Below are 12153 nucleotides of genomic sequence, written 5' to 3' on the forward strand. Positions count from 1 at the left end.
GCAAACAACAGTCTTCGTTCCTCTCTTAGTTTAATCACTAAATGTTACAAAAGTGATTGCTGACATTCATACAAGTATCTGAATGATCCTCTCATATTTGGTTATATGTTCGTGAGAGTTTACTTGCATGACACATTGTGTATCATTTGATTTTGATCGAAATCCAAACACTGAAAATGCATAATACCTCTGAAAATTTATGTTTGTGTTCAGTTATACGTTTGATCAATTTCACCCCGGTGATCAATTTGCCCCCGGATGACGGTACTCATTACATCATTATTTGGCATACCTTTATCACTGAAAAAACACAAGAAAAAGCGTTTTTCATCACTGAGTGGTTACGTCATCCATGCATATTTGGGCAGAGAACTCTTCATTATTGTCAGGATTTATTAGTCGTTCCAAATCGTTTAATAAAGAATCAGTTAAATTAATTCAGGAATGTAGAAATCAGAACAATCTTTTTCGTTTGTTCAAACGCTCTATTTTCCTCCTTTCTATTCAAAATGACCGATGCAAGACCACTTCACTGCTTGAATTATATTGCTGTCCATTATTTCACAGTCAAATGATCGAAATCTCGCGACGGAGAGTGACAACTATGACAGAGTAAGACATCAGTTGCATAACGACGAACTGAAGGGAGAACAGAGCACGCCAACTCGGGAAAAGTTATAACACATTTTCTTCCCTTTTAATGGCGAGGATAAATAATCTCTCAGCTGTTAAATACAGCATTCTGTCAAACCCTAGCTTGTAGCTGTTAAGGAGGTAAGTTGTCTGGATACGAATAACTTTCTCTGAATTTATTATGCTGCATCTCTATTCATTCATTCAGTAGAAAAACATTCACCATGTTCCTCCTTGCAGCAGCCTTTTTATACAGATATTTTAGTCATTCACCGAGATCGTCAATCGTTGAATGTTTCCATTTATCTAACCAGGCGAAGGAACGCAAAGCCATCCATCAGCACAGCACCCCTTCGACAATTTTTTCCTCGAACAAAACCTTCTAGTGAATCCACAATCAGAAATATCATTCTTTAAGAATGAGTTAAATCCACACAATCCAGGAGAAAAAAATCTGCGCTGGTTGCCTCCATAGCAAATTCACTTCTAGTTGAATGCACGAGATCTACTTTTCTTCCCCGTCCCATTGTTCCCGTCATTTGTTTTCCTCTCTTCCAGCCATTGAATCCCACTTAACCAACCCCTCGCCCCAACCCCCAATCGAATGATGCTGGGGCTGCTGAGTCACCTTTCGGCATGTTCTGCTTTGGTTTGGTGCCGTGCGATGGAAAGCGATTGAACTGTTCCGATTCGATCGGCGCACGGCAAAAAGCAAAATTCGTGGGAGATGAAATACAGCAAAGAGGCTGCGATCGGTTAATGATTTGGGGCATCAGCAGCAGCCGTAAGGAATGAAGGGGGGCACGAGCGAGTTAATTGCACTTTGAAAGTCAATGCGCAAAAAAAAGCAATAGAAAAAAATCGTGTGATAGAAGACTGTTTTTGGGAAAAAAAAATACATGGAAGGAAAATAAAATCAGGAGGACCGGCAGCTATGCTGAACAGGAAGTTGAAGAGGTTTAATTGCCAGGAATGTGGAATAGTTTTTTTTGCGTGTGTGGAAAGTTCAACGAATAGTTTCGGAGCGAACTGAATTCCAGAAGTTTTTGCATGTAATTGCCTGCGGGTGGCCGGAGAAGCGTGAACGGAATCGAGCGAACTAACAATAGTTCTGACTTTTTTGTGAGGATACCAAAAACCAGGAGATCGAATTTATTGTTTCAGGGGAATAAGTTCCAGAAGCAATGTCGGGTTTGAACTAAAAGTAAAATATGTAAACATTCCAAAGAGCGTCCAATTGTGTTCTATGCGACAGAATTCGATTGGAATAGTTTTAAACGATGATTGAAAAATGTTTCGCTTCGTTATGCACTGAGGACGTATTGGCTCGAACTTCTATTCGAGATAATTTGAGTTTGAGTTTTTTTCGCGTACTGGCATGATCAGGGTTGAGCATCACTTCCATAGGCAGGCATACATTTAATCAATTTTATACACACATTTTTGTTCCACGATCTTTCGCCTTCTTTCATGCAGCTTTAAAATACTATCCTACCAGAACAATTTTGTTTTCTCGTCGAAAACTGTTCCTAGTATTTTTTATCCAGTAGCGAGCAGTACTAATATTCCATTTCTGTTTCCGTACCCAGTCTATTTTATTCTATACTAGCTGACCCGGCAAACGTTGTTGCCATATGAATTATTTCAAGTGAATATTTTGGGTGGTAAATGAAACATATATAATGTATTGTAAACGTGTTCCAATGTTTCAACAGTCTATAAAATTAATCGAATGTGATCAACAAAACAGAAGAATGAAAAGATTTAAACGAAAAGATGTATAATGTTTCGTGGTTCAATGTATTCCATTGATGTAACTGACATGTTTGATCTCTTAAAAGTTAAACGTAATGGGAAAAAAGCAATATAATTTTGTCGTAAAGTAGAAAAATGAAATTAAGAAAATCAATATCAATTTAATATTGGAGTTTTCAAGATGGGCGGTTAAATTTATAACTTTTCATGAAATGGGAACAACGACACGTCAGATAATGTCAATGGAGCTGATGTACTTGGTTATTTTGCAGCGCAATTTTTCGTCGTTTTCATTCAATGGAGTATTCACATCGGTATTCTGAATTTAAAATACAGACATATTTCAACCATATTCACGGACTTGCAAATGTGTTTAATGTTTTACATCGAATTGCAGAACTCAACATTAATATGAACATTGAGTATTTTGCTCAGCTGAGGTGAATATGGTACTGCCCCAATGAGGTACATATGAGATGGAGCAGTAGGCAGAGTATATTTGTATTGGTAAATAAAATATGGTGTTGTCATTATTTGCATTCAAAAAGGAATGTATATGGAAGAGACAAAACAATATTTAAAAAGCCCACAATTTGATGATGTCATGAGCCAAAATGCAAATGAAATCTTGTAACTGATTGTTTTCTAATAGATGATAATTGTACTGTGACTTACTTCCATCATTTAAGGAGCAAAAACGACCAGAGAACAGTCGTCCTCGGAAATAGCTCTTTAATTTCTTAGCTCCAAACTATTTTTCTCAAATCACATACACCGGTACTGGGAGCCTCCAACATATCATCATATCATCGCGAAAATAACGAAAATTTGTTTGTTTATATGAAGGTGAGAGAGTGGAAATGACACACAAAAATATTACATGTCCTCTGCACACTATCTCATCATATGCGTATTCTTTCTCCACGAAAAGATCTGTTTTCAATTGATAAAAAAAACTTGCCGAAAAAAAAACGTTTTCATATGGATGCGCGAGGCAATTGACGAATTTACGCAAAGCTGAATCAGCTTATGCGACATCTACATTAGAGCTCAGAACCACAAAAGTGAGGGTGTTTGTTTATTTTACGTACTGAAAAGCAAGATTCGGTGGTGATTATTCATTTTATTTCAATTTAGATTCATTTCAGCCATTGAATGTCATCAGTATATGGTGAGAAAGTTGGAGTTTTGTATATTTACGATGGTTTCAACACGTGATTTGACCAAAGTCATAGATAATCTTCGAAAATTTTAAGTTTGATAATGCATACCGGTTATTGATACCATGGATAATTGCGATGGAATCGACATCATATCAAATTGGCTGATATCATTGATTATGTAGGGGCCGATACGAGAAGGATTTGCAGTATTTTTAGCGCAAAACATCCTATTCATCGTTCACTTAGTTGAAAAAAATTAAAGTTACAATACTTATAACAAGCCATTCCTCGTAATATACATAGCACATTGTAAAATGATGATTTTCTAACCTTTTCAGCGTGGAAAGTATACATGAAACCGGGAAATTTGAAGACAAATTCTGATTTTTCTAAAAAATTTAAACGAATTTCATACCACAAAAACAAAACATCCTCATTTTACTCGCTGCGCCATCTGGTTGTAAATCCAACGTAAATTCGTCAATTGGCGATCTAACGTACAAGTCTACACCTAGGCGGCGCTGCGGAGAAAGTGATGATGGTTTTAAAATTTGCACTGTTAATTTATGGAAGGTTTGTAGTTCTTTCCATAAATGACAATGTTATAGTCATAAAAGATTATTTCATTGCGATGAGTTTGGAAGAAAATCAATTCTGCGCAATTTTATATATAACATGTATAACATTTTCATACCTTTTTATATATAACATTTTCATGCCTTTTTCAGTAGTGAAAATTGTATAAATGTTGGCAATGGCTGGATCAGAAAAGGAAATTCGAGAGCACAATCAAAAACAAGTTGAAAAATGCATGGTTCCTGCATGTGAGAACTACCTTGGAAAGTCCGGAAGTGAAATATACGTGATTTGATTTTGAGTTTTAGGTTACATTATCATCATTTTCTTAGTTCTAAAACAAAATCCAGATGTCGCCAATTGGCGATCTAACGACGATCTAACGCAAAATGTAAACGATCGGTGAGATCGCCAATTGAATGTAAACACAAATATTGAAGTCACAATGTGAAAAGTAGCTATTCCAGCGCATGCTAATAATAATCCTTCTCATGGGTACTGCCCAACTATTGCTAGATTTAATGTCTGCATTATTGGTTTCTGTGAATGATTGTCTGCCATTGTCAATATTACTTGGTTGATATATTGAACATCAGGGTACGCTTGGGATCGTGTCGTTGGTGCAATCTTTAGGTGAAAGCTTTCTACTAATTATATCCGCCATACAAGGTGTTACAAGGTTTCAGATTCACGCAAGAACCATGTTTGTGGTAACAATATCGAAAAGTCACCCATATCCCACAATCCGATTGGTTTGAAACTCGACTTCACGATTCGATCGAGGTCATCTGTTGCATTCTTAAATTCTTTCCTCTCAAATTCAATAGTTCTCTATAAACGTGGCAACCTTGCCTTGTCGCAAAACAAACGTTAAAATGATTCATCCGTATTTGTGGAGCTATTTACTCTCTATCAGATTGGCAGACCTGGAAACAATGATTAATTGAAAATCTATTATGTAAATTTATTTATAATATAAAGTTAATATAAAGTTATCACCAGACAAGATTTTAATTCAAGATTTTTCCCATTTGCAGAGAATGTATCACCTTTTTACTGAGAACACATTTGATTTGTAAAGCTAATTCATTTAAAATTTTCGTTTTAAAAGCGTGTTTATTTCACCCGACAATTCATAATCATTTTTGGTTCACATAAATGGAACACGGAGCTCAATGTCGCCTATGTCGAATTGTATGGCAAGGTTGCCACATTCACACAACTCGATTGGTTTTGAGTCGAACGGATTACAGAATGCAAAAGAAGAATTGTAAAAGAATGCAATCCGTTCGGGTAATTCTGATTCGATCGGATTTTAGAATAAGGGTTAGTTGTTGATCAGTAGAATTCAGGAATTCCTAAGGAAATTACATTATCGATATCCTCACGGCCTATAGATTTTGTCGGCAAACCGAAATAAAAATGTGTGTATGAGGTTATTCTCATGTCTTCCATTCAACAGAATACGTCCAGCAATATGTGGGACCGATCCAGACATGACTCAATTTTTTGTTTGAACAAACGCTCTTTACCTTCGCGCATATGTCGACTATAAATTGTTGGGACAGCTCAAGACATCGTTGGTAACGTTAGTGCTATTGGAGAAAAACACGGAGAGAGTCGTATGAATTCGATGAATTCCAGATTATTGTTTTTCTTCGAATCACAATTTCTCGCATCACTGTGCAATCGCCGAATTTACACACGTGATCTCCAGCAGGTCTTTTATCAGGATTGATGACAATAGCGTGATTGTCATTTTGTAAACAGAGCAAGTGTGATTTGAAGTATTTCAATAATTCGTTGTGCTCATTCAAAAATACTTCCAGCTCGCCGGCGATACGTTTGGCTTTAGACGAAGTGAGGTTACTTGCCAATGTGTGGATGAAAGTTCGATGTAGCGGTCGTAGCTATTTACGTTTAACAACATAAATAAATTCTTTCTGTTTGAAAAACGAAGGACGGTTGAATTATTTGAATATTGTTTTTACAAAAATACTAAAATCACAAATCAAAAAAGTCACAGGAGGGTTGTGTCCGAGACACGACCGCATAGTAGACGTAGGATTTCGTTAGGCTATCTGTTGATTTTGGATATGTTTGAAGAATAACATCGTTAAACTCTTTGATAATGATTTTGTGGCCCTGAAAAAGGCCGTTTGGTTGTTGGATATTATTTGTTCTCTTCACCAGTGTTTACCGGATGATGTTGACAGAATGATGGTAAACAGTCGTTGGATGGCGCGTATCAGATAGAAGTGGCATGAGATATGACGATAACCACCTCCTGTAACCCTAGACTAAACTAGACTAAATATAATGTATGGATGAAATAAAGAAAAAAAACTCATCAATGTAATATAAGATAATTATCAATACCGAACACAATTATCATTTTTTCTCATCACTGAAAACATGTTACTTTAATATAGAGAAAACATATTTAAAATGGAAAAGGTAATTTTCTTTTATAATTTTTACTTTTTGAGTGTTTTTTAAACCCAATGTAAATTTTAATTGGACTAACAACACCTAATACTATATGTAGAGCATATGGGAAATCACTTTTTCAAATATTTCTTCTCTTTTCCAATTTTTCTCGCCGTTTGAAGTTTCTTTATGTGAAAATGACCACAACAAAACAGACAGCTTAAACCGAATGACCTGTTCTCGAGCGGGAACAAACCTTGGTTTTTATTTACGAAAATTGAAATAAATCGTTTCATATATCAAGGCATTTTTAACACAACTGTTACCATATACAATTTAACACTTACACTTGTGCTAAATATTTCACAATAAACGATCGGTCATTGATATGAAATTTCACGAAGCAACCAACATTAAAGCTCCAAATTTGATTGTTATTTGGTGCAATTAATCGTATCACTCACCTGACTTGCAATATAAAAATGCCCCCGACTTACAATATTTGCAATGCCGATCTCCCCCAGGCAGCTTGATTTCGATGTTTCTGTTAGGGGACACGTTTCGGTAGGAACAATAGTTCCCCCGACTTTCATATTTTTGTAATGCCGATTTCCTCCAGGCAGCTTGGTTTAGATGTCTCTGTTAGGGAACCGCCGCATGTGTCATCAATTTCGACCAATCAGACGTGGATATATCTGTTAGAATAGGGGTTGAGATTTTTCAATTGTTCAGTAGTTAGTTTCATGACAAATATTATTTTCTTCAATATAAAAAATGGTTATGTACCGAAATCGATTGACGCAAAAATTTCATCAATCCATCATGAAATGACTGAGCAATAAGCGTTTGAAATTGGTATATGTTTCGGGAACATATTGCAATAAGTTCCCGAAAGACGTAATCCTACGTCAAAAAAGGGCATGGGGGTTTAAATTTTTGGTTATATCAATTATTTGAAGCCAAACTTAAGAAAAAAATCGAAGGGATGTATCAGAGACACGACCGCATAGGACGCAGGACTACGCAATCTTTTGGCGTAGAACTACGTCTTACATTAAGGGTGCCAAATTAGAAAACAGGTAACGTTTTTATGAAATAAAGTTTTTGCTGCGAGCGAATTTAGCGATATGCATACCAATCGAATCTGAAATTTTCTAAGATTTGTTTGATATGCTCTACGTTATAATCCCATAGTCGGTATATGGTTTAAATTGATGAAAATTGGAAGCATTCCCATTTCCCCATACATTTGTTCTGTCCATTTTCGAACAGAGCTGTCAATAACGTGCAACTTATGCAGCCACTAGAATAGAAACAACGAAGGAGGATAGCGAAAAGAGAATATTTGCGAAGTAAACTCCACCATTGCATAGTAAATTTGCGATCTAACGTACAAATCTACACCTAGGCGGCGCTGCGGTGAAAGTGATGATGGTTTTAAATTTTGCAATGTGAGCTTATGAAAGGTTTGTAGTTCTTTCCATAAATTAAATGTAACAATCATACAAGATTATTTGATTGCGATGAGTTTGGAAGAAATTTAATTCTGGGCAATTTTATATATAACATGTTATTTTCTTGCCTCTCTGAGTAGTAAAAACTGTATAAATGTTGACAATGGTTGAATCAGAAACAGAAATTCGAGAGCACAACCAAAAATAAGTTGAAAAATGCATGGTTCCTGCATGTGAGAACTACCTTGGAAAGCCCGGAAGTAAAATATACGGGATATATTTTTCAGTTTTAGGTTACTTTATCATCGTTTTCTTAGTTCAAAAACAAAATCCAGATGTCTCACCGATCGTTTACGTTTTGCGTTAGATCGCCAATAGCGCATTGGCTCTGTTCTGATGTAACAAGCTCCTAGCTTTGTTGACGGTTTTGACCAAGAGTCGAGCAACGATTTTTCATAAACGGTCATTCTCGCTATGTTTCATTTTTATCGCTGCAATTGTGTACATCTATTAGACGCGTGTTTGATGCACGTTGAATGGCGATGCATGGAAGATGTCTCTCGTTAAATACTCAGTGCAATGCGTGCATTGTTATAAATAAACAAATAGCGTAACATGACCAATTAGTGTATTGTTCTTGCAAATGCAAGAAAGCTTCGTTGCTTCTCGAAATGATTTTACAAAACCACGCAAGCCATTAAACATTTTCAGGGTCCCCGGAACTTTTTACTAAAGAGTTAGTTATGGAATTTCGACGTAATCGCAAATAATATCCGAAATGATAAACCAGCAAAATTTCCTACGTCCTAAGCTATCGTGTCTCGGATACAACCCCTCGAATTTTTTAAGAAACAACGTTCATCTGTGAAGTTTCCGCTCGGCGCAAGTACTTAGCACAATTTCACATTGAATTGTTAATACTTCATATTGCAACCATCGTTATAATTCACATCTGTATTGATATTTCACTTTGATCACCGAAAGGGCGTTGGAATATTCGAAAAGTTTACTCAGGTGAACAATTAGTCACTGAAACGATAATTAAAACAGAATCTGCCCCTTGGTTAATCATAAAAAGCAGTGAATAAACTGTGTCGACAGCGCAACATCATTCCAATGCAACTTTGTAGATACAGTATAATGCTACATCTGGGCAGAATTTTGCATTTTTAACTACGACCTATGGGAGCATGTTACGTGCTACTTTTCAATTCCCCGGTACGTCTGTTTCCAAACATTCCCCCGGAGAAGTTTTTCCATCACGTTCGCACCTTCGACAGAATTCAATACCAATCGAACCACAATCCGCCCCCGCTTTCTACCTGTTGTGCGCTAACATTCCTTTGATCTATGAACTCACAAACAACAAAACCCACAAAACTTCACCTCTCCCCAGGCTTCCCAAAACAGCCGGAGGTGGCCAGTTAGCAAACTCGGTTCAATCTTCCATCCAAGGCGAAACTTTCGTAAGTAAATACGTGTGCCGCCCTCCCTTCGGTCAGTCCCGGTTGTGAGTGAGCTGTATGTCAAGGATGCCACCACAATTTAGATGGCCGCTGAAAGCTTTCCCCAAAAGAAAGCATATTAGCATTCTATCTATCGAACAAGTTTCTGTTTTGAAATAACATCGCTTTAAAGTGTGGTTTGACCTAAAAGTGGTTGCGTTCACTTACCGGGCTGACGTTTCGTTATAAATTCTTCAGGATGAAATGTAAATGAATGTTCTTTGATAGCTGTGAGTTACTTTTCCTAGCAAATAAACTAATCGTGCAATCGTGATGGTAGCTAATCTTATTACACACATCTTATACTATGCACACTGAATTTTTCCCAACGGTCGGATTCCACATATCCAGAAATGCCATCGAAGAAGGAGTAAGCTTCCGGTCATGTCACCAATACTGTATTCGCATATCCTTTTTTATGCTAGCTTCATTCCGATTCTTTTTTAACCTACACATCATGCCAGACAGGGCTGAAATCGTTTTCCGAGCCGTACTTCTCGTTCACCTAATGGTAAAATATTGGTGAAAATGGTTCATCATTGAATTCAGACAACCAACCCTGTGGGAAAGTAACTGCATCCAGCACCTTCGATAGCGGGCGAATGTTTCGCACCCGGCGAGGGAACACTAGAAGCCACGTGCCAAGCACCGACCGACCTGAACAGACTTGGAAAACATCCGTCCTATAAATCACAGCAAAACACTGTTGAGAGCCATATCCGGAGTCTTTCCCCACTCTCCATTTGGTTCCGCGCTGCAGCCTTATTTGTAAACATAACTCATTGTCACTCGAGTGAATATTAACTTTCATATTGAAATTAAGCGAATTATACGGTGATTGGTGGGAGAAAAAACAGGAATTAATGGTGGAATTGTAACCTTTCGCTATATTTCGTTTGCCAGAGGAAGTGATAAATCTGAGGTAATGATAGCTTATGTGAACGTATGAATCCATCCCAATTTTCGTGCAGCAATGTGTTCTCCGGAATGTAATCCTCATGCACGATGGTATTCTCATATGGACACACTTTCCTTCTTGGTGAAGAATGTCGAAATCGAGATGAAATGTGTGAGCAATTCAGTGTATCCAATAGCAGAAAGGTCACCCTACAGGAAACACCACCTCCCTTCAGCGGAACAATTTTCAATTTTCCCAGAAAATACAGAAAATTACATCCATCCCACCCAAACCACACTAATAATTGCAACGTATAAACATTTCCTGAAATAAATTCTTCACAGTGCTCGCATCTTTGTCATTTTACACCGAATGGCGATTGGACACGTTTCCACCTTCCCGAGAAGAGAGGGTTGACTCATTCTGCATTTCCTGGTTGACTTCGCTCGGTGAGGCCAACATCGATATAATTGTCAGTTGGTAGCGAGAAGCATCCCATCGGAATGTGTTCATCGTGTACCACATGCTGACGGCCTCAGGACGTCTTATTTCACGTCGTTGTTATTCCCCATGATCACTCAGAGTTAATTTATTGTTGCGAATGAGTTTTGAATTGATATCGGGTGTTCAGAAATGACAGACACATACAGTGTAAGCAAACAACATACTACGAGGACATAGAATCACGTAACTGAAGCGGTGTCCGGGGATGAAAATGTGTTACATACTGGTTGAAGCCATACGCATATCTTCATCGCGATATACCACAGAAAATGTAAACGGTTTTGTGATAAATTGACCACACAAATTGCGTCATAACTGTGTCTATTGTAGAATTATTTAATGGGGTTCTAACAAAAGGCGAATAAGAAGGAGAGAAGGAAGAAGAACCCCCCTTTATAAGAAGAATTATTATTCTGCGGAAGACACAAAACCATTCTCTCTATATTACTTGCGTGATTAATTATGTCATGGCAACACATCTTCAAAGCTTCTCCTGCCGTGGTAAACAAACACCATATCACGTACATTACCCATTGAAATAGAGCGGAAGTAGGAAGAAAATATTTCAAAAGGTACTTTAATCTAATAATCTAATAAACAATTCGAGAAAAATACAAATAAACTTATTTTCAATAAAAGTGTTGAAGAATGAAATCTTATAATTAAAACAAAGATACGGTTCGTTCAGATAACGATAACTAATCATCATAAACCAACGGATGGTCAGGTTTGAGCTGTCTTTAATTCACTCAAATTACAATGATAGAACAAATTGGAAAATATTGAAGGAACAATGTGGCTAGACATCTACTACGTGTTAGTTCGTCTCTTCGCCGAGTTCAATTTTGCAAGAAAACACATACTGAAAAACGTGTTCATATCAACGATATTCATTCATTTGTGCGAATAATGATAAAAAAAACTTGGCACATCTGTACTGCCGTTCTACAGATAGTTGCCATGTTACTTTTTGACGATTTTCACTTTTATTCATGAAACGTTGTTTTTATGCATAATCTTACGGAAAAACACAAAAAAAAACTTATAGTTTGTTCCCAGCTTTCAAAAAGCAACATCAAGCTCGATTGTTCCATGTTGATATTCTATTCATAACGGTCCCACCATGTATTTTTTGTAGATCCATATCGAATAAATCGGTTTAAGTACAAGAATTTCATGTCACACTTTCAGCAGGGCTAATGCACTCATTTCTGGTTTGGAAGAACGAACTAATT

The sequence above is a fragment of the Toxorhynchites rutilus genome, chromosome 1, assembly GCF_029784135.1.
Source record: "Toxorhynchites rutilus septentrionalis strain SRP chromosome 1, ASM2978413v1, whole genome shotgun sequence".
NCBI classification, from domain to species: domain Eukaryota; kingdom Metazoa; phylum Arthropoda; class Insecta; order Diptera; family Culicidae; genus Toxorhynchites; species Toxorhynchites rutilus.